General features: G+C 45.9%; 1 pseudogene; it reads right to left on the bottom strand.

Moving 5' to 3' along the window:
- Nucleotides 1-735: 735 nt before the first annotated feature.
- The window catches only part of LOC105545640, a 59,717-nt pseudogene continuing 35,086 nt past the window's right edge, over nucleotides 736-25,366 (bottom strand).

A 25,366-nucleotide genomic window follows, 5' to 3' on the forward strand; every position in this document is an offset into this window, starting at 1 on the left:
CCTTGTCCTTGTTCAGATTCCATGAAACACTCAAAGAATAACAGGATGAACAACATCCAGCCCACTTCTCTCATCCCCTATCTCTTAAGGCTCACACTCAGGACTATTCCTTAGGAACCTTCACCTCTACTACAATCAGAAAATTGATTCCTAATTTCTGGGCCAGAGTCCTAGAAACTTGCAAATCACCCTCCTGCTTCCTTCAAGGAGAAGCCTCAGGGATCCTTGAAAGATCAAGGGGACGGTGTATCTGGCTGCAACTGGAATGCCTGCCGGGTTGGGCCCAGGGGAGCCCTTTCTCAGCAAAAGCACCCCAACACCTTATTACTGAAAGTCTAACCTACCAGGTAAAACAAAGGAACAGCAGGCACCAAACTATAGCTGTACCAAAAAGGTGCACCTCTCCAACATTAACCATAAAGGTAAGGGAGGTGAGGAGAGCCGAGTGAGTATTTGACCTCATCTGTCTTCTGAGAAGCTTGCATATTTTAGGCCAAAGCCTTGTTGCAGAGAAAGACATTTGGCCAAAGAGTTGTCTTTGCTGTGTCTGGCTGGATAAAGCTGCCATTTCTGGGCATCCTGGTTCAAGGCTGCTTTATGGAAGCTTTGCTCCCTTATGTAGAGTACTTAAGAATTACTGCGGAAATTTTCCATTTGCCTTCATAACTGGCAAATACTTCAACAGCAGTTTCTCAAAAACTACCAACGGAGAAAGACCACCCCTTAAGTTGAGGATCACAGCTCCTTCCAGTCAATGCACTTCTTGCCAGACTTTTGTAGCAGCTCATTGGTTTTAGAAAAATGTCTGCATCCAGTAGGGCATGGTGGCTCACACCTGTAATCCTAGCACTTTGGGAGGCAAATGTGGGTGGATCACTTGAGGTCAGGAGTTCAAAACCAGCTTGGTCATCATGGTGAAACCCAGTCTCTACTAAAAATGCAAAAAATTATCTGGGCATGGTGGTGTGCACCTGTAGCTCCTGCCCAGCTACTCGGGAGGCTGAGGGAGGAGAATCACTTGAACCCGGGAGGTGGAGGTTGCAGTGAGCCAAGATCATGCCACTGCACTCCAGCCTGGGTGAAAGAGCAAGACTCATCTCCAAAAAAAAAAAAAAAAAGAAAGAAAGAAAGAAAAGTGTCTACATCCAAAGAACCTCTATATGCAGACAACAGGGAGGGTTGAGCCAGCTGCAGAATGCGGTGCTATTTCCTATCCATGGCACTGCCCTTCTTCTGAGCATAAGAGCCCCAGAGGAAGAAGACAAGCCGGTCTGAGTTCTGATTTAGCCAGGACACAACTATGTCAGTGAGTTGCTCCCAGCCTCTCTCCTTATAAGAACTGGCTTGATGGGCCAGAATAGTGAGACCGCATTGAGTAGAAGAACCCTTTGTTTGGCCCACCCAGATAAATCTCCATGCTGAGGGTGAACAAAACCATCGATGTCTGCATTCAACAATTTTTAAGCATTTTCTGAACTGGGCGGAGGTGGAACAGGTCTTTGCACACGAAAGCAGAGCCTGTGAGCTTGACTGGGTCCATAATATGGATCCTGTATGGGAATGAGAGCCTTCACATCTCCTATGTCACACATATGGGTCTAGGTTCTGAAAACTTGGTGTGGGGGTGAATAAACAATGTAATGTCTGTTTTATTCTGCACAAATCCCATTAGCTTTATAAAATACTCTTTCCTGAACTGCACTGAGGTACTTCTTCCAACTCTCACCAAAACACATGGGTAGTTGTGGACCATGAGTCTGTGTTGGGCCATGAGTCTGGGAAGAGACCTGACCTTCCCCTTTAGATGTGAACCAACTGCTCAGTGCTCAGCAGTGAGGAGGACAGCATGCTGGGCTTATCCTTCCTGGCCCTGGCTTTCTTGATGGGGTGGGCCTCTGCATCTCAGTTCTCCTAAGCTACAGCTGCCACACCAGTCCCCAGGTCAGCCGGCTTGGGACTGTGGGAAAGAGACTTCCCAGCCAGATTGGGAGAGAGGAAGCAGTAGAGTATCTTCTGGCTGTTCTTCCCAGAGCTGAGGAGGAAGCAAATACACAGCCCAAGGACCTACAAGGCTTCCACTGGCTGCAGAAGTCAGCAATTCAAATTTTTAAAAATTAGTTGCATATTTTTATCTGGGTCTCACATTATTTCACTGTGATTTGGGGGTTGTGATGGTTAATTTAATATCAACCTGACTGGGCTAAGGGATGCCCACATAGCTGATGAAACATTATTTCTGGGCATCCCTTAAAGTCTGTGCCGGTGTTTCTGGAAGAGATCCACATCTGGGTTGGTGGACAGAGTAAAGCAGATGGCCTTCACCAACGCAGGTGGGTGTCACCCAATTCACCGAGGGCCCAGAGAGAACAAAAAGGCAGAGGAAAGGTGAGCTTGCTCTCTGCTTAAGCTCAGACACCCAACTTCTTCTGCCCTCAGAGGTCAGCACTTCCGGTTCCAGGTCCCACTCAGATGGGAACTGACACTGTCAGCCCCTCCCCACTCACACCCTTGTTTCTGAAGCCTGCAGACTTGGACAAACTGCACCACGAAATGTCCTGCTTCTCCAGCTTGCCAGTGGCACAGGTGGCAGGTTGTGGGACTTCCCAGCCTCTGTAATCATGTGAGACAGTTCCTGTACTGGTTCCATTTCTCTGGAAAACCCTGAGACGGGAGTCAAACATCAGCCACATTTTACTAAGCTGTTGACAAAGTTTTCAACTGGGATTGGAGGAAACTATTTTTCTACATCACAGGACAAACTGCCCTCATTTCTTTCACTAAACATTTGTATCAATTCCCGCTGTTGTCATCAGCCACTGGCACCAATGTCTGACAGCAGCAGAGATTTCCAGGGGCCTTGGTGAATTCCAATGCTGGCCTAACTTGGGGGACCTTAGGTGAGTTGCATAACCTCTCTGAACTTCAATTTCTCTGCTGTCAGATGGAAATTCTGCCAAGGCCTATTCCACGAATGGGTCATTATGAAGATTTAAAAAAAAAACCTAATTGTCTGAACTTTAATCTTGTCACAGAGTAGAGCTCAACAAAAGCTACTTTCTCTTTTTCTGTGTAGTTGCTTCCAGTGCTCCGGTGGCTTCTGGGTCAGACAATGCAGTAAATGACTGGACAACTATAGCCATGAACATGAACTATTCATGTAAATGTAAGGGCCAGGGGAGAATCAATTATCAGCATAAAGATGACAGGCAAGCCTCTCTCCATAGAAATGTTTTCTTATTATATTCCAAAGCATTATAACTCTCTGTGTCCTCCATTATCCTAGTTATTGGCTGGAGTGATAGGAATGAGCTGTTGCCGACAGCGGTGTTACTCATGAGAACATGACTGCTGGTCGACAGCTCTGTGCAGGGACAGACAATGGCTTGTCCCAGCTGGAGGAAGTCCACCGTCTAGTGACTTAGGGAAGTAGTAAAAGGAGACAACCAGGTAATTACCAACCCCCCACACACTTTCCATAAATAATGTAGCCGTTCCCTGTATATCTATCCCTGATATAATACATCTTTTCTTTGTTTCTGATGAATAGACATAAACCTAAAAAGGAAGTATCCTGAGTATGTCTTGGCCACTTTTACTATATAGGCAGATTGATGGGTGCTTAAAATTTCAGTACAGATATCAGTAGGGCAGTAGGGTCCCTCTGCTTCTTATAATCTAGCTAAGAGTGGGTCAGACTATGGAATGTCTGTGTTCTTCAAGAGTCCTCTGATTTTTAGAATCACTTCTGACTCCAGGCACCTTACTTCTGCTGATTTGGAGAATTTTAGGAACCATCTGAGTCCTTCCAGTTTCTAATTGTCAAACCAACCTGGAAGCCAGAAGGCAGAGGTACCTGTGGATGTAGTTGACACAGCTGAGCCTCCCAGCACAGAAAGCAGGGTGGAGCTGAAGATGCTAGTGCAATACGTGAGCATGTGTGCGTATACAAGATGCCATGTGGGCTTGGGTGATAGAGTCCCTTGTGTGTCTGTATAGGATTGGGAGTGGAGTGCACTGGTGCATCCCTGACCAGTTGGAGATCGGAGAAGCACGGGGTGTTCCCTTCCAAGATTCCAATTCCCTTCTTCAGAGGTACTCTTGAATTCAGCTAGACCAGACAGCACAGGAAAGCTGCTGGCTGATCCACGCCTCTTCTGGTTTCTTGGCTGATTTGGAGTTCCCTGGGCCCTCCCTAAGTGTAAGTGTCACCCTCAGCAGACCCTGAGTGACACAGCAAGCAAGATACAGAGGGGACGGGGAGCTCTGATGGGAATCAGGATGTAAAGAGAGCCCATCTTAGGACAGGGGCCTTTGCAAACAATCAGGCCAGGGAGGGCATTCCAGCACGCAGCATTCACCCGAGAGGAGGGAACATCACCTTGTAGGCAAAGACTGAGAATATGCAATAGCTGAGGGGTTCTCAGGACCCCTCCCCTGCTTCCCCATGGGGTTAGGCCATCTCCTCACTTGCTCACGGGGTTCTCTCCAGCAGATCTGCCCTCCCACTCATACTTCCTTCATTTCCCAACACGTCTGCTTAACATCTTGCTCCCTTCTCTTAGGCACTTTTGTTTTATCACTTAATTTTTAACTGTCTTCCCCACTTCCAATCTCACGTTCCCTCAAAACACTTCTCATTGCTGCCATGAGGTCTCTCATGCCCAGGGATGTTATTCTGACCGTATAAACCTAGAAAACCATATCTGAACACAACAACATAATTTGAAGATGTTGTCCAACATCCTGCTACGCTCAGCTTAGTCCCCTAGCTTGAGCTGGCTCTGCTCACAGCCCTAGGAAAGACACTTTTTCCTACCTGTATGATACCACACTCGCAGGTCACAGCCAATTGTGTCAGGTGCATTTACTGACTCTGGAGAAGACAAGCCATGGGTGGCCAGTGCCCACTCAGATCTGTTATTGCCCAACTCTTTGAACAATTGAGGGAGTTTGGAACAGAGTCAAGTGAGTGTAGAGCACTAGAGAGATGTCTCTGGCCAGTGAGATCCCCATCACTGCCCTCTGTCCATCCTTCTTTCTTCTTTCTTTAGCTCGGTCACCCACCCAGGCTGGAGTGCAGTGGCATGATCTCAGCTCACTGCAGTGTCCGCCTCCTGGGTTCAAGCAATTCTCCTGCCTCAGCTTCCCAAGTAGCTGGGAATACAGGCACCCGCCACCATGCCTGGCTAATTTTTTTATATTTTTAGTAGAGACGGAGTTTCACCATGTTGGCCAGGCTGGTCTGGAACTCCTGATCTCAGGCGATCCACTTGCCTTGGCCTCCCAAAGTGCTGAGATTACAGGTATGAGCCACTGTGCCCAGCCTGCCCATCCTTCTTAAGTCCCATTTGTTTAAGTCTGTGGATTTAAACCAGAATGCAAAACTGGACTGCAGATCACCTAGCTAGGCACCGTTTTCTTTGTCTGTTGATCCAGGTCAAGGGTTTGATGAGTTTCACTGATACCCGTCAGGAGTTTAAAGACCAAGGGCAAGAGAATCATGGGGTCTACCCTTTGGCCGCATTCTGGTTGGGCCCACCCTACAACAAGAAGTTGTCTTTATAACACTTTCTTTATAAAACCTTATATAACATATATACATTTTATAGATATATACATACAACTTTATAAAGTTTTCTTTATAAAACCCAGTCATTGAAGATTTTTCTTTTGTATTTTTAAATAATAGGCATTTTCATCTGAATAGCTCGTGAGCAAGTCAGTGGGGACAAGGACAGCAGTTAAAGAGTCTGTGTGTATCCACGCTGGAGCAGCAGCCTGGAATAGCCAGAGAACTTGGGCTTTGAACTCAAACTAAACTGGGTGCAAATCTAAGCTCCAACACTTCCCAGCCGTGACTTTGGGCAAGATGTTTGAACTCACTCATTTATTTACTCAGCAAATATCTGTTGAGCCCCTACTATGGCCTGACTAGGTGCTAAGCCCTGGGACTACAGCAGAAATCAGACAGACATGCTCTGTCTTTACTAAGCTTCAACATAGCAAAGAACTAAGCAGTTATCCTATCTGTGTTGTTAAGACAATAACTATTGTAAGAGCCATTGCGAGATCAGAATATATATATGTGTGTATATATACACATATACACACTCACACACACCTCACAGGCCTCCATCAACATGACCCTGTTCCCTTTTGTTTGAGTGAAACAGCTTCTGGGCAGCTTGATGCTTTCTAGATCTTGGCCTCCTGGCTATGTCTGCATATTTTCTTCAACATCTAAGGAGTACTTACTGAGTGTCAATAATCTGCCTGGCACTGTTCCAGGCACTTGGGACACATCAGTGAACAAAACAAAGTCCCCAGGTGCATGGAGGTGCTAGATGGAGCCAAATGATGAATCACTGACATACCAAAGACAAAAATTGTGCACTGTCTCAGTTCCCGAGGCCCCACAAGCAGACTCTGAGATAAGAGCTGGTGCAGGGACATTACCTGGGAGGTCATTCCAGGAAGCACAGGTGAGGAAGAGGGATGGGGAGGCAAGGCAGGGGAGAGAAAGATAATTAAAAACACATTAGTAGCCTGGGCAACATGAGCAAACTCTATCGCTACTAAAAACAAAAAAATTAGCTGGATACGGCGGTGCACCCCTGTAGTCCTAGCTACTTGGGAGGCTGAGGTGGGAGGATCACCTGAGCTTGGGAGGCAGAGGTTGTAGTGAGCCAAGATTGCACCACGGCACTCCAGCCTGGGCAACAGAGCAAAACCCTGTCTCAAACAAACAAACAAACAAACAAAAAGCATTAGTGAGCGAAGGGTTAGGGTTAGAGTTAGCCTGTTTTTAAACATCACAAGCATCAAATCATACAGGATGCATGTATCTTTGTCCTACTCTTTCTACCTAGTCAACATCATGGATGTGAGATCCTTCCATGTCCCTGGATTGGTCTGAAGATTGCCCCTTCTCATTGCAGCGCAGTAGTCCACCATGTGACTCTACCATAATTTACTTCCCAGCCCAGGGACTTTGCATTGTTTCTGATTTGGGGCTGTAAGCACCGCTCTGAAGGTCTGTCTTAGTTGAACACATGCTCATTTCTATCTGGTATTTACCCAATGAGGCAGAACAGAGTCTGGAGACAGGGAACCTAATGCTGATTTGTGCTGACTTCCTAGAACTGAATCCAAAGGAAAACCCCAGCTTTCTACACCCAAGTAACAAAAGGATCAGAGGCTACTCCCTTTGCACTGCCTTGCAGATGAAAACTGAAAAGTACCTATAATTGGTCTCCTCCCTCAACCAATCAGACTGGTCGTGGGGCCAAGTCTTCATGTGTAACTTTGCTTCACTTCACCCTCTGATTGGTCACTTTCTGTGACCTTCTGTGACCAATCAGAATGGCTGCAGGCCAAATCTTCTTTTACATAGGGCGTAACCAAGTAACGAATGGGAAACCTCTGGAGGGTAAACTCCAGAAAATTCTGTAACCAACGATCTTGAGCCACTTGCTCAAGCCAGCCTCCCACTCTGTGGAGTGAATTTTTGTTCACAGACATCTATACTTTCATTGCTTCATTGCTTCATTGCTTTCTTTGTGCGTTTTGTCCAATTTTTTGTTCAAAACACCAAGAATTTGGATGACAGGTAGTCAAGACCCTCCACTGGTAACACCAGGAGTGGAATTGTTGGGTTGTAGAGTTTGCATAGATTCAGCTTTGGAAAATAATTAGCAGATGTTTTGCAGACCAATTCTGAAAAAAAGAAAATAGTTACAGGTTTGACTGTTTTATACTCAACATGAAAATAGTTTGTAGACAGTCCCATGAGGGGTTAAAAATAAATATTTTTATAGCTGAAATGACTTACTCTATTAAGAAGAAGAATGTCAGTGAGAAAATTGGCCCTCTTGTCGGCCAATATCCAGACCTTTGGGGAACACCTGAGGAAGCATCTTCCTCATTTGCCACTTCAAATTTAAAACATGCCATAGGGGGACAGCTGGAGGAATGCAAGTGCCTCAAATGCTGTCTCTTATTCCCCTGAAGGGGTGTCTCTGCTTCAATTTCCAGAAATCCACGTCATCTCCACCATTTTCAGGCTCAGGGAAGATGTTTATTGTTCAGTAGATACCTGTAAGCCTCAAGATTTGGGGAGTAGGGGGATATGGAGCAGTTGTGAGGATGTGAATTCTTGATTCAGACACACCAGGTATTAAAGCTTGAATCCTAGTGAGTGATCTTGGATGAATTATTTCCCCTTTTGGGTTCTGGTTTCTTCATCTGCAAAATGGACAAAATAACAGTTCTTGTCATTGAGAGAGATTATGGAAAGGACAGTCTGAAATGCATGAAAAGGAATTAGCATGGGGCTAGCGCCTAATTCTCAGAAAACATTAACTGCAATCAGCATCATAGCTGTGGTCATTTGTATTTGCTAGCTGTCAGAGTGGGGATGTTCCCAGCTGTGCAGCACCCAAGTGGGCACTGAAGGTTCATTCTCCCCACCTCTTTCTTCCATGAGGCAACTAAGTCATCACTCTCCCCACCCCTAGCTCTCTGCGGTAGCAGAAGAATCCAGGCTACAAGTGCCAGAATCACATCACACTGAGCTTGCTAATCCTTTTTGCCCTCAGATGTGGTTAGCTGGGGAGGGGAAAGGCAAGAGGAGGGAGGTTGGCAAGTTGCAAACCCAGGACAACAAAGCTGAGCTGCCTGAAGCCTGCAGCCAGGAGCAAACGGAAACAAATTAGTTCAATCCCAGAATGTAAACCGGCTTTGACAGAGATGCATGGAAAAGCCATGCAAGGAAAGCCTGCTGCAATTTCTCATCTAGTTAGCAGAGGGATCAATGCCACAGGCACAGGCCCCGTAGACGACACTGCACGCGGCAGCGTGTGCAGGGCCTGGGGCCTGGGACCCCCCTTTGGGGTTCCCAGATGCATCAGGTGCCAAGGTCAGCTTTGGGGGAAGGGGACTTGCCCTCAGATGTTCTAGTCCATGTATTATAGTGCCTGAGAGTCCTGCATGACAGCTTGATTCGGGGATATAGAATTTTAGGACTTGGAGGATATTCTGTCCAGAGATTTTTATATTCTAGAATTCTATGAATGTGCATTGGGGGCTAGGAGGACGCTGTGAAGATAGGGAAACACTGAATAATAGGTGGGCTCCCGGCTTCAAACAGAGCTTTCATATGTTTCGGATTGGGATGACCCATATGAAATTGCCATTTTTATTGGTCAAAAGCAGCTCATGATTGACAATTTCATTTGGTTACATGAGATGCAGGCTGGATTTGATCCTGAGCAAGCCACCAGCTCCAGGAGGATGGGACAATGGGGTGCAAATCACTTCTCCATCTCTGGACCTGAAACAGTACCTGGCATATGCCACAGCTGGAATAGCAAACGAATGAAGCAGGTGTCAATGCCCTCATGGGTTCTTTCTCTATTCATTCATATATTTGTGAACAAGCATTCACTGGTATTAGTATGCATCAGATATTAAATGCTGGGTTACAACAATTAATCTATACTTTATTTAAGTATAGTTAAATTACTTTAACAGCAGACAGACATTGACTTTCCCTGAGGCCATTTATAGTGCAGTGGGTGAGACAGACATTAAACATACGGTGGCCTGAGTGTTAGTTACAATTGTGATAAGTGGTACAAAGGAAAGAGGGCATATAATCCTTGAGTGTTGGATGCGGCTTGGATGTTTTGTCCTCTCCAGATCTCATGTTCAAATGTAATCCCCAGTGTTGGAGGTGGGTCTCATGCTAAGTGTTTGGGTCATGGGGACAAATTCCTCATGAATTTGGGTGCTGTCCTCAGATAATGAGTGAGTTCTGGCTCTGAGTTCACACAAGATCTGGTTGTTTAAAAGAGTGTGGCACCTCCCCATCTCTGTCTGGCTCCTCCTCTCACCCTGTGATACTCTGGCTCTCCCTTTGCCTTTCACCATGATTGGAAGCATTCTGAGGCCTCACCAGAAGCAGAGGCCAGCACCATGCTTCCTGTACAGATTGCAGAACTGTGAGCCCAAATAAACCACTTTTCTTTATAAATTACCCAGCCTCAGGTGTTCCTTTATAGTAATGCAAAAACAAACTAATATAGTACTCATTAGGTGCAAAGTGCAAGGGTGGCCACTGGGAAAGTTACATTAATAAGATGCTGCCCAGCTGCCAAGAGAAGAAAGTGTAGTAGACAGTATTCTGCTCACAAAGATTTGGTGTCTCTCCTTTGGAAGAATTGTTCTTACCTCACCTATTGAGCTCAGGCATGGCCATGTGACTTGTTTTAGCCAATGAAATGTGAGCGTGAGTGATTAGTCATTTCCAGGCAGAAGATTCAAGCCTCAGTGTGCCATGCTCTCTTTTCCTGCTGCCACACACTGCTGCTTCCTTAGCAAGGGTCCTGGAATACAGGCCCTGGGAAGCAGAGTCTTCAGCCCTTCCCAATGGGTGCAAAAATCACCTAAGAATTTCAGGTTGTTTGTTTCAGACTGTTTCAGCATAAGCTTGTCTGACTAACAGCAGTCATCCATGCCCTTGCCCTAATCTAATATGAAACCATGTTATAGACTTCCATATTCCTACTGTACTGTGTCAAGTACTGTGTCAAGTACAGTAGCTTCCATGTGGTAAGTACCAGTAAATGATTGTGAATGAACAATGCAGCACAGGTTGTGGTAACTGCCATAAAAGAAGGGCAAATCTGGTGTCCTGAGAGCTCAGAGAAGGGAGAGCTCAGCTTTAAGCTCCAGAATGAGAGCATCTTGAGCACAGACTGACCCTAAATGCTGGGTAAATAACAATGAGTATTATGATCACTGTTATCATTCTAGTCCAGTTGTGTTTGGGGAATGGCTTGCAGGTGAGTGAGAGTGGAACACATCATACTGTCCGTGATCTTTCTTTATACTCCAGAGGGCATGAACTGTAGTAGCTATGGCCTTATATTCTTAGAGCCTCACGATCAGAGAAAGGCATGCATCCTTCTCAGCTCAAATTTCTTAAATCCCAGGGAAGACTTCCTATTGGCTCAATTGAAGTCACATGTCTTTTCTTGAACCAATCAATAACTGTGGTCTCTGGGTAAAATCCAGTTCAATAGCCCAGCCAAAATTTGGTCCAAAAAGAACAGTATCTGTTCTAGGAAGAACAGAGTCAGAGTCATCGTGAGTCAGGCAGGCTCCCCATTTTTATAAGTTTTATGCAATCACTTATTGAGTACTTACTGCTCTATGGAAGACTTTGTGCTTGGCACTGTGGAAGAATATAGAAGACATAGAAGCAGAAGGGGTATTGGGACTTGAGGAGGCAGAGGCAAGGAAAAAGTAAAGCCCAGACTGAGTCCAGCCCCTACTGCACAGACACTCCCTCCGGGCTGCCCTGCCCTGGAATGTCTCTCCACCAGAAAGCTCTGGTACCCTCCCAGCACAGTCCCCAAAGAGCTAAAAATCAAGGCCACTCACTCCTGAGCCTGACAGCCAAGCTGGATGAGAATGAATGGGGCTCTGTGAGGCATCTTGCAGCCTTCTTGACAATGCTCTGGCCCGTGCACTCTGTTCTCGTGGTTTCTGTCTCCTCTTCTGTGTTTACAGGGTTGGGCAGCTGCTACAGCCCTTGTCTCTTCCCTGGGTGCCTCAGAGTGACAGAGATGAAGAAGTCACTTGGCTCTAGGAAATGTGGCCTGGCTCTGATATGGTTTGGCTTTGTGTCCCCACCTAAACCTCATCTGGAATTGTAATCCCCACGTGTTGAGGGAGGGAGGTGTTTGGATCATGGGGGCAGTTTCCCCCATGCTGTAAGTGTATGGAAAACTCCTCCTTTGCTCACTCTTCTCTGTCTTGCTGCCTTGTGAAGGTGACTGCTTCCCCTTCTGCCATGATTATAAGTTTCCTGAGGTCTCCCCAGCCATGCAGAACTGTAAGTCCATTAAAGCTCCTTTGTTTATAAATTACCCAGTCTCAGGTATTTCTTTATAGCAGTGTGAGAATGAACTAATACAGTGTGAGAACTAATACAGTGTGAGAATGAACTAATAACAGTGTGAGAACAAACTACAAGCTCTGTCCACAGTCAGCACTGTGCAGTAGGCACTGAAGCGAGACAGAACTAAGTCTAACCAGAACGCTGTCACTCACAAGCTGGCTGGCATGGGATGTTAGAGCAACTGGGAATGTGCTGGGCAGTACCTAGTATTAAAAGAGAACTGCAGTGACTAAAACAAATCAGGGTGTATTTTTCATACCTACAAGAAGTTCAGCTTTAGTGGCTCAACCACGAAAGGGCCACCAACTCTGAAACTCTTTGGGCCTTTTCATTTTGCAAGCTGGCCTCAGTAGTGTGAGGCATTGCATCTGTCAGCAGATGAGCACCGAAGAGGGGTTTAGGGCGGGGCAAAGGCAGTGGGACATGTCTTGTCTGTCTCTTTTTATCATGAGAGCAAAACCTTTCCCAGAAACTTCCAGCAGGCTTAGATCTCATTGGCCAGATCAAGAGAAACAGGGAAAACAGATATTTTGTTTCTCCAGTCTTCATAGTGGAAGACAACAAGTGAAAAAAGTATTGGGAACAACCGTAGGTCAGTCAGTTGTCCGTGTCTGCTCCAGGAACTTACCTTCTTAGCCCCATGCACTAGTTTCCTAGAGATTCCGGAACAAAAGACTGCAAACTTTGAGTGGCTTAAAAAACAGAAGATTTTTGCCTCACAGTTCCAGAGGCAAGAAGTCCAAGACTGGTGTTGACAGTGTTGGTTCCTTCTGAGGGCTGGGAGGGAGGATCTGCTCCCAGTCCCTGCTTCAGCTTCCCAGGGCTGGCTTGACATCTTTGGCATTCCATGGCTTGGAGAAGCATCACCCTGCCTCCTGCCTTCATCATCACATGGTGTTCTCCCAGGGTGTGTGTCTGCTTCCACATTTCCCCTCTTCATCAGAACTCCAGTCTTACTGGATTACAATCCACCCTAATGACCCCACTTCAATTTCATTAGCTCTGTAAAGACCCTGCCTCCAGATAAGGTCACATTCTGAGATACTGGGGGTTAGGATGTCAACATATAAATTTGAGGGGGACACGGTTCAACCCATAATAGTCCCCTTTCTTAATCTATAAAATGAGTACAAGAGTTCCTGCCCCACGCTGGCTGTAAGACTTAAACAGGGTGATCCACATAAGGAACTCCCATCAATGCTGGCCCAGAGTGAGGACCCAATATACAGCTGCTGTGTGCGGCTCCCGGGGCTCCGCACCTCTAGGGCTGAGGCTAAGGTCAGGGCCAATGAAAGGAAGATGAGGCCTAGAAGGAGAGAGGCCCATCAGTTCCCAGCCCCTAGAGTTTGCCCGTGTCCCCAGTAGGACAGACATGACCTGACAACTGACTAGCTGATCCTCATGATCCAAGATGGCCCCATCCTTGGCTGGTCAGGACAGGGTGGCCTCACATACTTGGTCCCACAGAGCTCCCATTTCCAGGAAAGTAACCTTTAGCAGCTCCAAGGGAAAGGTGGAGGAGTGGGCTCCCCAGCCCTCACTTGGCAATCTCTTCTCTTCTGGGCAGTAACGGAATCCACCTTTTCTTCTGGGGGCCACTTCCAACAAGAGCAGGACGGGCTGCGATCCCAGGTTCTGAGGGGCTGCTGTCTCTTCCCACTTGAGTGTTTTGAGTAAATTACAAGGCTGTTATCAGTGGTGGGGGCTTTATTGTTCTGCCAGGACATCTCCCTTTGTCAAAAACACAATAACTTGTTGTTAAGTGGTACTTTTTTAGGTTTTCCAAGCAGACAGACTAATTGTATCTTTTAATCTGGGTCAAACTGCTCTTGCTTATTACAAATTGGCTCTGAATCCTAAAAAGAGAGGGGGAAATGTGAGGAGCATTTGCAAATAATTTAGAGGCAGAATTACCTTCAGACAAACATTATGTCATATTGGGGAGAAATGCTTACCCAGACCTCAGCCTAGTTATGCTCTGGTCGGCCCAGAGGGAAGCTGAGGGACAGAGAATGTTCCCTGCTACAGATTCTGGCTACTCATGGAGCTTGTGAATGAGGGGAGCCAATTTGGGCATAGAACCAGGCATTACAGCCTGGATAATGATTCCCAGAAGTATCTGTTCCTAATCCTGTAACCTGTAAATATTACCTTATTTGGAAAAAGGGGTATTCATAGATTTTACTGCATTAGGGAGTTTATGCTGGGTTATTTAGGTGAGTCTTAAATGCAATCACAACTGTCCTTATAAGAGAAATATGGAGGGAGATATGACACAGACAAAAGAAGAAGACAGAGCTTAGAGTGATGCAGCCACAAGCCAAGCCTTGCCAGCAGCCACCAGATTCTCCTAGAGCCTCTAGAGGGACTAGGGTCCTGCTGATACCTTAATTTTAGTCTAGTAAAACTGACTCGAGGCCTCTGGCCTCCAGAACTATAAGAGAATACATTTTCATTATTTTAAGCAACCAAGTGTGTAGAAATTTGTTACTGCAGCTTTAGGAAACTATTGTACCAGGAGATTCCTGTTGGTGGCTCCACTCTACCCAAGGAGGACTTTCCAAGGCTGAAGAGGCCCCCAAGAGACATGGAAAGTATCATAGAAAAGATCGGCCATTGGCTGGTGGTGTTCTAGCTCCTGTGTGGCCACTTCCTAGTTGTGTAACCCTCTCTGAACCTCAGTTGCTTCATTAGAAAAGTAAGAATAACCAATCTCCTCACTACATTGTTGGAGTATTAAATGACAGGGCACACATAAACCAGAAGATGGCATGTCACCACTGATGATCAGGGAAGGTTACTTTTTTGTTTAATTTTTATTGTTACGCCTCCATTGACTTTCCAGGGGCTATTGTCAGAGTCATCAAGCAGTTTCTTGGGGCACTGTAAACTGTACTCATATCCTGTGCAAACCCTTTAATTTGCCAGGCAGTGCTATTTGTAAACTTCATGAGCTCAGATCATTGAGGGTTAATTTCTCCTGACTCGAAACAGTTTGCAGAAAACGGCAATGTAAAGCAAACTGGTGCTCAAGCCAGAAAGGTGACATCCATAACAATGAGGCCAAGAGAGATACTTATTTCACCCAATTCACCAAAAAGAACACTATTTTTGAAAAAGGCAATTGAAGAATTAGCCATATCCATGCACCTCTGATAATTGTTCTTGGGTTGAGGCAAGGCTGGCCTTAACTACATTCATGATGTGTTTCCAGGGGTACTCCTGGACTACCCACCTTTGAAATAACTTCACTATCAGAACTATAATTTCCACTATTAGAGATTTATCCCTTTCGTGAGCTCAAGCATGGACCAATTGAGAGTCAAATATCACTAAGAAGCCAGTTCCAGTTATTAATAACTTAATAAATTGCAGTTTGCAATTTAAAACCTTCCAATGTTGTCCTGATGCTTCAGAAAAAAAACTACATAATTTTCATGGTCTCCACGGCCTCCACAATCTGATCTTCTCCTCCTTGCCCTTGTATGTTTCTTCTAGTTGTTCAAATGCTCTATGATCTCTCTCTCTCCTGCCTCAGGCCTTTACACAGGTTGCTCTATCTGGAGAAGATATTTAAAACATACTGACCTCTTGGGGCTGGGAACTATACAGGGAAGGGGAAGAGTGAACATGAAGATAATGGGACATGGTCCTCAACATGGTCCTCACACTCAAGATGCTTGTCTTCAAGTAGGAGTCACGGCTGAAAAGAAACTGAGAACAGTCAGAGCAAGCAGCCCAGATGCGAGACAGCTAAATGCTACAGGTCTTAGGAGAGACCATTTCTCCTAGAGGTGGTGGAGGGGATACAGGAGGCAGCAGAACCTTTGAAGGACGCATCACACTTAGCCATGGGGGGAAGACTGCTAGAGAGAGTAATTTCTAGGGGCAGCTCAGGCAAAGACACTGAGGGGGCAGAATGTGAACATTCAGAGATGAACAACAGCGGGAACAAACGCTGAGCACTGGGAAATTACCCCAAATCACAGCAGTCCCTCATGACCTGACCCTGCCCATCTCCCCATTTCCTCTCACTTACAGTGGCCCAGCCACGTGGGCCTTCCATCTGCGACCCCAGTGAGTTTGTGGTTCCTCACTTAGGGCCTTGGCTCATCTCTTCACTCTGCCTGGAAGCTTTCTCCCTCATCCTTCCCATGGCTGCCCCCTTCTCACCCTCTCCATCTCAATCACTCCCCATTGAGGCTTTCGATACCATCCTATCCAAAGTATGTCCATGCTGTTTTGCTCACTCAGTGCCCCTTTCTTAGTACTTCCTGACATGTAGCACAATTTGAGATTATATTTTTCTTTGTAGATGATCTGATGAATGCCTGTCTCCATGCTTATATCATGAGCTCTGAGAGGCTAGAAAAGGGTTTGTTTGTCCAGTACTTGAGGAAGCTTGGGAGAGTGGGCACGCAGTGGAAATTCATCAAATTAGTTGGTGTGTGTGCATGGTTGTGTGTGCATATGTGTGCATGTGTGTGTGTGTGTTATGGCTAAAGACTAAGATGAGTTAATGTACAACATAGATTTAAAAATTATCAAATTAATTAATTGTGCTCTTGTATACTTTAACTCTGAAAGTTATTTGTCTGCTGAAGGCCTGCTGCCTTGGTCAGAGATGCTAGCACAGGGGAAGATACAGTAAATGGTGGCATCCCAGTTTGCAATGAAAAGCATAGAATTCAAGCACATTTATGAAATACAGACATCACTTAGCACAGATCTGGAACTAGGCATAACTCCTTCAGGTGACAATTGGTCTCAAGTATAGACCAGAATGGAGTTATAGAAATACAAGCCAGTAGCCTGTAATCCCAGCTCTTTGGGAGGCCAAGGCGGGCAGATGACTTGAGGTCAGGAGTTCGAGAACAGTCTGGCCAATATGGGAAACCCTATCTCTGATAAAAAATACAAAAATTAGCCATGTGTGGTGACACATGCCTGTATTCCCCACTACTCGGGAGACTGAGGCAGGAGAATTGCTTGAACCTGGGAGGTCAAGGCTGCGGTGACCCGAGATTGCACCAGCTCATTCCAGCCTGGGCAACAGAGCAGCACTGTCTCAAAAACAAAACAAAAACAAACCAGTAATTTCTAGACAGATTTTTCTCCTGTGAACTGTCTGCCAGCAGCCATTTACCTGGCAAACTCTGGATCTAGAATTCTCCTTCTTGGGAATCCATGATTACACAACTCTGACATTGGCTGGCTGACGTTGACTCTGAACCATCCAAAAGGAAACTTTTCTAAGCAAATGAACAGAAATCATGAAATATCAAGGAAGCAGGTCAAATTATTTAGGAAACAGAGGTGGCCTATACCAACATAGAGGAATCTATTTACATACAAACAATATATTAATTATAAAGCATTCTTTACTATTCTTTGAAGCAGGGGACTCTGAAGGATGTTTCCTCTATATAATGCGGTGGCCTTATTAGAGTTTCTGTCTGTGTTGAAAGGCAACACAACTCCCTCTCCAGTACATTAGAGTGAAAGAAAGGGAGGAAAGAAAGTGAAGGAAAGGATGGAAGGAAGAAGACAGGGAAGAAGGAAGGAAGAAAGGGGGAAAGAAGGAGGGAAGGAGGGAAGGAAGGAAGGGAGGGAGGGAGGGAGGGAGGGAAGAAGGGGGAAGGAAGGAAGGCAAAGAGAGAGGGAGGGAGGGAAAGAAAGAAGGAGAGAAGGAGGGATGGAAGGAGAAAAGAAAGAAGGGAGAGAGGGAAGAAGGGGAGGACTTGCAGCTGCCATTTGCCCAGTGCTTAGTGTGCCAGGCATTTGTGCTAAATGTTGGACATACTTCATCTTTTAATCTGCCAGCCACCCTCTGAGATAGGTATTTATTATTATTTCCATTTTGCAGATTCACTGAGCTGAGGTTTGGAGCAGTAAAGCTACCTATTCAAAGTGGCAAGACCACATGTGCAGGGTATAAAATCCAAGTCATAGCTGAATGGACCAGCGCATTCCTCCTCCATCACAATCAGACCACATCACTTCCAGATCCTATCGCTCTGAATTTCCTTCATGCAGAGGATCCTTCCACAGAATAATGCAAGCGCAGAAGGCTTAATCCTTCTCTGTGTGTGCATGTGTGCATGTGCTCATGTGTGCAATAGGAAATCACTTTAAAACGTCATATAAACCACAATGAGGTACCTCATTTCCAAAGAGATCAGTTGGCAAACATTTTAAAAGTTTGACAAGTCAATCCTGGTGAGGTAGTGGAGCAGTGAGAACTTTCTTACCCCTCTGGTGCAGGTATAAACTGCTAAAAATCATTCAAGAATGCAATTTGCTGATGTCTAGAAAAGTTGAACCATGTGACTCCCATGATCCAGCATTTCCTCACCCACCTGTATAGACAGGAATTTTATACATTTGCATAAAGAGTCACATGGAAGAATATTCATTGCTATAGTGCATGAAATCTAACAAAATTAAACTTATTAGATTTGGAAAGATACCACGTATCGGTTAACAGGAAAATGGATAAATAAAGGGAGATCATCATGCTGTGACAGTTTGGCTGGAAGTTAAACCAAACTAGAACCCCAGAACTCCTGTCAACAACATGGAGAACTATCAAATCAATACTGAAAAAAAAAATAGCTGGGCACGGTGGTTCATGCTGATAATCCCAGCACTTCAGGAGGCCGAGGTGGGCAGATCAAGAGGTCAGGAGTTCGAGACCAGCCTGGCCACCATGGTGAAACCCCGTCTCTACTAAAAATACAAAAATTAGCTGGGTGTGGTGATGCGTGCCTATAATCCCAGCTACTCAGGAGGCTGAGGCAGGAGAACTGCTTGAACCTGGACCCGGAAGGTGGAGGTTGCAGTGAGCCGAGATCACGCCATTACACTCCAGCCTGGGCAACAAGAGTGAAACCCTGTCTCAAAAAAAAAAAGAAAGAAAAAAGGCTGCCAGAGACAACCAACAGTGTGACCACACTGATTCTCTAAAAGTGTAAAAGCCCACGGACACATACAAATGAAATAAAATTTAAAATCATATATGGGAAAATTTAGGACAGCAGTTACCACTGAGGGAGAGAAGGAAGAGAATTGTATGGTGAAAAGGCTTCAACTGTGTTTGCAATGTTTTCATGCCTAAGCTGAGCGATGGATATGTTAATGTTTATGAAATATTCTCTATAAGTTTTTTTGTATGCCTGAAATACTTCAACATCATGCAATTTTAAAAGAGGGGGAGGAAGACTAAGTGTGTTGCTTTCTATAAGAAATGCTATATAGCAGGGTATAGCAGGGCTGAGAAGCCGCCAGACTGTTTGCTAACCTAGATAAAGCTTCTAATTTCTCCTGGCCTGGTTGGAGGTGCCTTGCCCTTGGCGGGTGGTCCAGCCCGTGATACAGCTGCACACAGCAATGCCTGTAAGCAGCAAGCATGGTAAACCTCCCAGGATGCCACCTTCGGCCTGCTGCAACACAGAGCACGTTCCCTGGGAAGCCGTGTTTCCTCCAGGTGAAGGATGGGATCACTCCATCTCTGTCACCTGCACAGAGAAGGAAGTGCTATAGAGAGACAGATTAGATCATCTATTATCAAGTAGGCATAAGACCGACCGAGGAGGCACCTGCCGCTCGCCAGATGTTCTATTCATTATCAGAGTCGTGGGAAGGGTGGGCCTTGATTCTTCCTCTCTGTCCCCGCAGTCCAGACTCTCAAGGGAAGAATCAGACAGGAGACTGGATCATGGACCAACTCCCTCAAAACTGGCCTGATGATGGGGTGAGGTGGGGTGAGAGGTGCACCACAGGCAGCACAGAGTACATTACTCCTGGGCTGTGAAAATACTCAGGAAGAGAGTATAATATTTTGGAAGGTTCTTGTGTTCAGGCCAGTGACAAAGCATGATGAATGTCTCCCCTGGGACACTTAAAGGCCCAGCCAATACTACCATCGTTGTCATCATCATCATCGTCATCAAATGCTTACTCTGAGCCAGAAACCCTGCTAAGAGTTTCACCTGCATTTTCTTATGGACTCATGGCAAGGTCTTTACAAGGAAAGAATTATCCACGTCCCCAGGTGACAGCAGAGGAAACAGGCAGGGATAGGTAAGTAACCAACTGAGCTCCACCAAAGTGAACTGCCACAAACATACCATCTCCTCTACCTCACCATTGACCTGTCAATGACCTCCCCCAGGCATCCGCTCCACAGGTGGGGAGGTGGGCAGGGTCCCTGTGCTTCCTTATATCCCGGAAGCACTCTAGGCAGAAATGGCACACCCAGTACCTAGCATCCAGCACCCAGCACCCAATACAGCCATCTCTGACCAGCCAAGGCCCAGAGGTCTGGGCTTTAAGAGCATTAAAATTTCTAAAACGGGCACCTAGGAGCATTACATGACTTTCCTCAAAACCCAAAAGGTTCTTCATGACTTTATGAATCTTCAGAGATGAGGATGAGCATGGCTGTTAGGTCTCCCACCAGGCGGCTAGCAAGACCTAACCCCGAGCCCCATCCCTGGTCATCTAGGGATCCCCTCATCACCTATCCACTCCTAATTGCTGGCTCTTGGAAACAAACAACACAGAGTGACTAACTCCACCAGCACCACCACCATATCACCACTACCACCCAAAGCCCGCCACCTTCCAAATCTACGGGCACATCACCATCTGATCTGGAAACCTCTTCCTATAACTCTGATGTTCTGTTTCAATGAGTCTGAGCCCAGACCCAGACACTCTATAAAATACCCCGAGATTATTCTGATGGTCTTACAGATTTAGTACACATGGCCTTAAGCTATAGAAAGTTCTAACGGTGAAATTAGAGAATTCCATCTTATAGTAGGAGCAGGAGGAGATGGAGATTTCAGCTTTTCTGGCAGAGAACACAAAACTTAACTCCCTACCCCACCTGGAAACATTGGTTAGCAATTAGGTCACACAGGGAGAAATTATCCTTTAGAGTTTCACAAGCCAAGGATCTACATCAGCTCCACTCTGGCCCTCAGACACCCTCCCTCCTTTTCCCTAAAATTATCCCATCTGCAGCCAGGCTCATTTTCAAAGTCATGTTCACTTGTCTTGACCACAGGATGCCCAGGCAGATTACATGTTCTAGGTCCAAGGGAGGTGTATTAGTTCAGGCTACCATAACAAATACCACAGATTGGGTGGCTTAAACCACAGAATTTCTTCCTCACAGTTCTGGAGGCTGGAAGTCCAAGATCAAGGTGTCGGGTCAGGAGTTCAAGACCAGCCTGGCCAACGTGGGGAAATCCCATCTCTACTAAAAATACAAAAATTTGCCGAGCTTGGTGGCAGGTGCTTATAATCCTAGCTACTCGGGAGGCTGGGGCAGGAGAATCGCTTGAATCTGGGAGCTGGAGGTTGCAGTGAGCCAAGATCAAGCCACTGCACTCCAGCCTGGGCGACAGAGTGAGACTCTGTTTCAAAAGAAAAAAAAAGGTGTTGGCAGAGTTGGTTTCTTCTGAGGCCTCTCTCCTTGGCTTATAGCTGGTCATCTGCTCCCTGCGTCCCCACAGGGTCTTTCCTCTCTGTGGGTCTGTGTCCTAATCTTCTCTTCCAAGGACACCAGTGAGATTGGATTAGAGCCCACCATTGTGTTATCTCAATGACTTCTTTAAAGGCCCTATCTACAAATACAGTCACATTCTACAGTACTGGGGCTTAGGGCTTCAAAATGTGCACTGAGGGGCACAATTCAGCCCGTAACAGGAAGGAAAGCAGCTTTCAGAGAAATGCAGGGAGCTCGTATGCCATGGATGATTCTCACACCCACTGGGATCTTCCACCTGGATTTACATCCCCTCTCATTCCTCTCTGCTCCCCACAAACTCTAACATTTTATATTAACCCATGATACTATATTTCATTTTTTTTTTCTTTTGAGATGGAGTCTCACTTTCTCGCCCAGGCTGGAGTGCAGTGGTGCGATCTCGGCTCACTGCAACCCCCTGAGTTCAAGCGATTCTCCTGCCCGAGCCTCCCGAGTAGCTGGGATTACAGGTGTCTGCCACTGTGCCTGGCTAATTTTTGTATTTTTAGTAGAGACGGGGTTTCACCATCTTGGCCAGGCTAGTCTTGAACTCCTCACCTTGTGATCCACCCACCTTGGCCTCCCAAAGTGCTAGGACTACAGACCTGAGCCACCACGCATGGCCTATATTTTCTCTTTACAGCAGGAATTACAGAAAATTTAAAGCATCATTTCAAGTGCAGGAGATGAGCCCTGGAAAATATTGTCATGATGCCCAACACTGGCATGCATTCTCTTCTCTCTGGTTGGGTTCCTCTGTGCTCATTAATTAGTTCACTGAATAGCAGCCATCAGTCACTGGCGGACTCTTCTCTAAAAGTCTATTCGATTTTCTTGAATTATCACCTGAGACAGGGTAAACAGGAGACGCGTGAAATATTCTGGAATTCCAAATTGATAGAGAGGTGTCATGCCAGGCACTGGCACCCATCAAACTGAATGACTCCGAATTTACGAAGACAGGATAGAGGCTGGAGAGGACGAGAAGAGATAAGGACAGGGTAGAGCTGAGGGAGTCCCCAGGTTTGTAAGCCCAGCCCAGTTCATCACAACTGGAAAGACAACAGCAGCCTGGACCTCAGCCTCACTGAACCCCAGATCCCCAGATCAGCTCTGGGGAGAGGATGTTTGCAGGCGGTGTCCATTACCCCAGATAGAGAAAAAAGCCAAGAAGGCCCTTCTGACTGATAGTGTTGACCTGCCTTCAGCAAACAGTCTCCAAACATCAACAACATGGCATCAGGAGGTGGTTTTGGTAAACTGTTTGCTTGAAAAAAAGAGTAATTATTTTATTTTATTTTTCAGCTTTTATTTCGGCTTCAAGGGTACATGTGCAGGTTTGTTACACGGGTATATTGCATGACACTGAGGTTTGGGGTATGAATGATTCTGCAACCCACATAGTGAACATAGTACCCAATAAGTAGTTTTTCAGCACACACCTACCTCTCCCTTTTCTAGTAGGCCCTGCTATCTGTTGTTGCCATCTTTCTGTCCATGTGTACTCAATGTCTAGCTCTCACTTATAAGTGAGAACATTCGGTATTTGGTTTTCTGTTACTGCATTAATTTGCTTAGTATAATGGCCTCCAGCTGCATCCATGTTGCTGCAAAGAACATGATTTTGTTCATTTTTATGGCTAAATAGTATTCCATGGTGTATATATATATGTCACATTCTCATTATCCAGTCCATTATTGATGGGCACTTAGGTTGATTCCATGTCTTTGCTATTGAAGAGTCATTATTTTAAAAAACATTTGCCAAATCTTTGTGGACATTGCCCAAAGTGTATTTTTCCCAGCACTCCTCCTGTCTTGGGCCAAAGCCTCTTCTTGACCAGAAGGCAGATAATGACTAGAGGTAGATCTTGACATTGAGATCCAGAAATGGTCCCATTTGCTCAACAGAATCTGTTCTTTGGGAAAAGGTTACTCCAGGTGAGGGAGTTTTGAGGATGCCTGGGCTTACTCCAGGTGCCAACATGCAGTCAGCCCTGTCCCCAGAGCTCTGTCTCCAGTCTCCGCCTATTCCCCCTATGCTTGTTCTGCTCTTCCAAGCCCTTGAACCCTGCCCGGCCTGGATGTGTTCCCCCACTCCCCACTGTCAATGACTTCTTGGCTTAGGAGTGTGTCTAAAATGTTAACACTATATGGATCAAAGAAATGCACACTGCGGCTTCTGGAAGCCAGATATGTATAAGCTCTTCAGAAGCAATTTGGAAATGGCTGAACTGAGACTGGCCTGCCCGCCACTTGCAGGAGCGGGAGGTCTCATTAGGCTGGACTTTCTCTCCCTTCCGGGAGCCTGCTGTTCAGAGACCAGCAGTGGATCACTTGGGGGCAGGGAAAGAGGGGGATGAAATCTACAGCTTTAGGAAAATGGAGCTGAAAACATTTAACATTGAATCATAAACAGAAGCAAGAAATTAGAGAGAGGTCAGGGAACAGGAAATCAAGAGAGGAGAGGTCCATTCCCAGGAAATAAGATTTGGTTGGGCAATGACATTCAGCAGCCTTTCGTGGGGATACTGATCACTGGGGCAGGGCTGGCTGCTGCACCACTGTCAGAGGAGTCTGACCCACAGGGGATATTCTGACTGCCGCCCTTCACTGAATTCTCTAATTGTGCCCAGAAGCTCAGCCCTAGGCATAGATATTTTATGTCTGAGAAAGGGACAAAGAGCTCAGTTGGAAGTGGGCATCCTCTTCCAACCCAAAAAGGAATGCATGGTGCAGGTTCTAGTGGGACTTTCAAAGACAGGGTATATTTCTAGCATTTCTCCAGATGCTAACCGATTTATACCTTTGGGCAATTGCATAAATTCCCTGGCAATACAAGTCTATAGCTGTTCTGAGGGCCCTGAGTCAAGTGTTTTGTAGGGGCTAGAAAGGCAGAGATGAATAAAACATGGCTCTAGAGCCACCCAGAGTAATGGGAGAGACAGATATATTGACCACAAAGCATAATATTAAGCAAGGCAGTTGGTGATGAATTGGTCTACATCAGTATGACGTAAAAATAAGTCGGACAGAGCAGGCACCATAGCTCATGCTTGTAGTCCCAGAACTTTGCGAGGCCAAGGCAGGCAGATCGCTGGAACCCAGGAGTTTGAGATCGGCCTGGGCAACATGGCGAAACCCCGACTCTAGAAAAACACAAATTTGCCAGGCGTGGTATATGTCTGTGGTCCCAGCTACTCAGGAGGCTGAGGTGGGAGAATCACTTTAGTCCAGGAGGCAGAGGTTGCAGTGAGCCGAGATCCCAACACTGCACTGCATCTTGGTGACAGAGTAAGACTCTGCTTCAAAAAAAAGAAAAGGAAGAGGAAGGAAGGAAGGAAGGAAGGAAGGAAGGAAGGAAGGAAGGAAGGAAGGAAAAGGGAAAAGGAAAGGGAAAGAGAAAGGTCAGAAAGACCCAGAATGCAACTCCAGACTTCCTCATCCCACCTGATGGTCCTTGAACAAGTTATATTGTTCCCTGGAAATTCCATTTCCCGGATCTAAGAAGTAGAGCCCTCATTTCTATGAAGATCCACAAGGCAAGGAGTGGGGCAGTGCGGCTCACAGGGAAAGAAAGGCCCAGGGCACTGTTCTGAAGCCGCCTGAGGGTATGCACCTTGGGTGGATTTCTAGAATCCCTATTGAGATTTGCACCATCTAAGTAAAATGAATCTGAAGAGGTCATCTGGAGATAAAACTATCCCTATGTTTGGCCCAAGGTCAGTGCTGAACAAATGGGAAAGTAAGCAAGAGAATGAATGGGGTAAATAGCAGAAGTGATTCAGGACTGACTCATCTCTCAGCAAAATCTCCAGTTGAACCCCTGAGAATAAAGATTTTATTTATTTATTTATTTGTTT

Source organism: Mandrillus leucophaeus, unplaced genomic scaffold, assembly GCF_000951045.1.
Source record: "Mandrillus leucophaeus isolate KB7577 unplaced genomic scaffold, Mleu.le_1.0 Scaffold333, whole genome shotgun sequence".
Taxonomy (NCBI): Eukaryota; Metazoa; Chordata; class Mammalia; order Primates; family Cercopithecidae; genus Mandrillus; species Mandrillus leucophaeus.